The sequence below is a fragment of the Mastomys coucha genome, unplaced genomic scaffold (assembly GCF_008632895.1).
Source record: "Mastomys coucha isolate ucsf_1 unplaced genomic scaffold, UCSF_Mcou_1 pScaffold18, whole genome shotgun sequence".
Taxonomy (NCBI): domain Eukaryota; kingdom Metazoa; phylum Chordata; class Mammalia; order Rodentia; family Muridae; genus Mastomys; species Mastomys coucha.
The window spans coordinates 43,355,979-43,360,038 of NW_022196900.1; the positions used below are offsets into that span (position 1 = coordinate 43,355,979).

General features: G+C 38.2%; 1 long non-coding RNA gene across 1 annotated transcript in view; it reads left to right on the forward strand.

Annotated features, from left to right (window-relative positions):
- The first annotated feature begins 645 nt into the window (after nucleotides 1-645).
- The window catches only part of LOC116095389, a 15,403-nt gene continuing 11,988 nt past the window's right edge, over nucleotides 646-4,060 (forward strand). The window contains exon 1 of the long non-coding RNA XR_004120584.1: nucleotides 646-855. This is a non-coding gene — a long non-coding RNA (uncharacterized LOC116095389). The remainder of the gene's footprint in view (nucleotides 856-4,060) is intronic.

Below are 4,060 nucleotides of genomic sequence, written 5' to 3' on the forward strand. Positions count from 1 at the left end.
TTGCTTTCCCACTGAGCTCTACTTACACTCAACGGGCCATTCCTTATTTTATTTTTAATTGTGTGTTTTTGTGAGTGTGTGTCTATGTGCACATGAAGTGTCTGCTAAGGCCCAAGCTTGGAGCTGGAGTTATAAGCCACTGTGAGCTGTCTGACATGGGGGCTGGGAACCCATCTTGAGTCCTCTGCAAGAGGACTCTTTCCTAACTCCTGAGCCTCTTTGATCTTAGTTTATGACAAAAGGATGTTTTCCCAGAACCAAGACTTTCCCCCATACCATCTCCATCTGATATCAGCTAAAACATAACATTGGCAACTTTTTTTTCTTTAAGGCACTTTGCACACACACACACACACACACACACACACACACACACACACTCACACATACACACACACCACAAAGAATGGTGAAATGGAAAAATTGAAAGAACAAAGAAAATTGCACTCCAGTTTGTGGGGAACCAAGTTGCTACTTTCTAAGAAGGATTTTTGATCAGCTACGAAATTCTGGAGTAAAATAGCAGTCTCCACTTTCAGGAAACAGCCCCAGTCCGTTGCAGGAACACTTCAGTTGTATCTTCATCCTCCGCTTCAACTGAGTGGGCGTGTCTGTTTCATTGATTGGCTGTCCATCAAACAGGAATCTGAGCTGCGGAGTTCACTAACCTTGTCGTTCACAATAGGCTTTCATTGCTTTACTAAGTGGTTCAAGCTTCTTGGATCTTAAATTGCACCACAGAACCATCCTGCCCCACTACCTTCAAAATAATATGATCGTTGTTCTCAGTCTCCGCTCCTCCCTTGGATTTCTCCTGCAGCTGAGATTCTCCTCAGCTGCGTCTTCACAAAAGAGGTTGGAGGTCCTCACTGAGGGAGCACAGCAGCACTGGGCGGGGGTGGGAGAGGTGGGGAGAATCGGGGCGAGGTGGGGGTGGGGTGAGGGGTGGGAGGGGTGCGCAGGGAAGCATCAGGCAGAGGGCGCTGCGATTTACGATTCCTCCCTCTCCTCGGCCCTGTGCGCATGAGCATCCTTTACATTTTAATTTTTTAAATGCATGTTTAAATCTCATCATGGAAAGCGTTGCAAATAAGAGGCACCACACACTGATATTTAGAATTTTTTAAATGAATGATTTAATTAAGTGAAATATTCAATAATTACGATTTCTGGTTGATAGTATCGGATTCAGGGGAGGTGGGGTGGAAGGTTGTTTTGTTTTGAAACAGTTCACTCCCTAGCCCTGACTGTCCTAGAATTATATGCTACCGTACCCCACAACCCCCATCCCACCCTCTGTGTGTGTGTGTGTGCTTTGTTGTTGTTGTTGAGTTTTCACGGCCGTTGTTTTTCCCTTCGAGACCTGCCTTATCTAGTAATTTGGCCACTCTTGCTTACAGTATGTGTTTGGTGCTTGGAAGTAAATCTAGTGCCTTGCATGTGCTAATCAAGCATTCTATCACTGAGCTGCATTCTCAGCCTTTTCGGCCACATTTTTTATTTTGAGACAGTTTCAGTAAATTGCCAAGGCTAGTCTTGAACCTGCTCTTATATCTCAGACAGGCCTGTGATCCTCCTGCCTCAATCCTCTGAGCAGCTGGAATAATAGGCTTTGGCCACTGAAGCCAGCTTTCTGTGTACTTTTTTCGGTTTTTGTTTTTGTTGTTTGTTTGTTGTTATTTTATTTTAGTTTAGTTTTAGTTTTATTGCATTATGATGAGAAAAGTTACATGATTTCAATTTATCTGAATTTGTTAACATTTAAAAACATATTTTAAGTAGAATTAAATCACATTCTTTTTTTTTAAGATTTACTTATTATTATTAATAAGTACACTGTAGCTATCTTCAGATGCATTAGAAGAGGGCATCAGATCTCATTATGGGTGGTTGTGAGCCACCATGTAGTTGCTGGAACTTAGAACCTTTGGAAGAGCAACCTGTGCTCTTACCTGCTGAACCATCTCACCAGCCCAAATCACATTCTTGTTTCCCTTTTGTACCCCAGCTCCTTCCAGAGAACCCCCTTTAATACTTACAATACCTTTTTTGTCATATTCTTTAAAATTTATAAAATATTATAACAATAAGTATTATAAAAGTTGTTTGATATAAAACAACAATCAATTTAACAGTCTTCTGTAGATGCTTGTCTACAGCATCTACATACAGAAAATACATACGTTTTTCTCAATATAAATTTTAAATAACTCCAAACATATTAACTGTATATTTCAAAATAATACATCACTACTAGTATTTTCTTAAATGAACATAAATATATAAAGTTTTTTTGTTTGTTTGTTTGTTTTGTATTTAGTAGAGCTTAAAATCTTGGCTCTTACTGTGGTACAAGCCCAAAATAAGAACAATTTTTAAACATTGGATTTCATTGTAAAAAGGCTATACTTCAATGACCCTCACATCACCAAAGAATTTTACCTCCATCGTAGCTAAGCTGAGAGTTGACAGTTCTGCTGTGCCAAGGAATGAATTGTAGGCACGATTTTTGGATACAGACTTCCTGCTATGGTCAAAGCTACTTAACTTGAGTGAGTGACTTTGTTCTCAGCCCACAGAGAACAGGTTACATTCATTTAAGAAATGGTGTGTGTATTAAGATAGTCTATCCATAAAGTCATTCACCAACTGTTTCAATGAACAATGGTTCTGCTTGGAGGGTGGCACAGACATTATGTGAGGGTAAGAATTTGGTTCATTAGCTGTGATAATTTGGAAAAGCATTCATCTCAGAGAAAGAGTAACTTGTAAAGTCCTCTTCTCCAAACTTGATACAAGAGTTACAAATGTCAAGCAAAGCATTCAGTCTCACTCTTTGTTATTCTCTTACAAGCCACCTCCAAAGTTAATCCTCTATGTTTCTTTTGGGTATATAAATATTTTTGAAATATGTAAGCTGTTTTGAAAACCATAGTATAGTGTAAAAACATGAAATAAACAATACTACTAATAGAGAGGCTGATATAGGAGAAGCAATATTTCAAGACCCTATGTTGTACACAGCAAGACACTGTCATGAACAAACAAGCTGAAAGTGTATATAGATTGTACAATATTGGACCTATTTCTCCAATTACCCAATTAGAGAAACCATTGGATAACAATCAACAAATTTCTAATTCCTCATATTTTTTGATTTCAATCGATTAGGATATGTTAGCAATATTAATTTTCATATTAAGATATTTAAAAAAGTAATTGTTACTTCCTGTTGTTTTTGTTGTAAGAGGTGGATTTAGGTTTGTGTGGATTTGTTGAAAGATTACTTTCATGCTTCTTCTAGGGTGTAGTTTTGCTCCTTATGTTGATGTTTTCCATCTGTTATCCTTTGTAGGGCTGGATTTGTGGAAAGATATTATGTAAATTTTGTTTTGTCATGGAATATCTTGTTTTCTCCATCTATGGAATTGAGAGTTTTATTGGGTATAGTAGCTTGGGCTGGCAGTTGTGTTCTTGTAGGGTCTGTATGACATCTGCCCAGGATCTTCTAGCTTTCATAGTCTCTGGTATGAAGTTTGGTGTAATTCTGACAGGCCTGCTTTTATATGTTACTTGACTTTTTCCCTTACTGCTTTTAAAATTCTTTCTTTGTTTAGTGCATTTGGTGTTTTGATTATTTTTTTTTAGATTTATTTATTATATGTAAATTCGCTGTAGCTGTCTTCAGACATACCAAGAGAGGGCATCATATCTCATTACAGATGGTTGTGAGCCACCATGCCGGGATTTGAACTCAGGACCTTCAGAAGAGCAGTCAGTGCTCTTAACCCACTGAGCCATTTCTCCAGCCTGGTGTTTTGATTATTATGTGATGGGAGGAATTTCTTTTCTGATCTAGTCTATTTGGAGTTCTGTAGGCTTCTTGTATGTTCATGGGCATCTCTTTCTTTAGGTTAGGGAAGTTTTCTTCTATAATTTTTTTGAAGATATTTACTGGCCCATTACCTTTGGAGTCTTCAGTCTCTTCTATGCCTATTATCCTTAGGTTTGGTCTTCTCATTGCATCCTAGATTTTCTGGATGTTCTGGGTTAGGAGCTT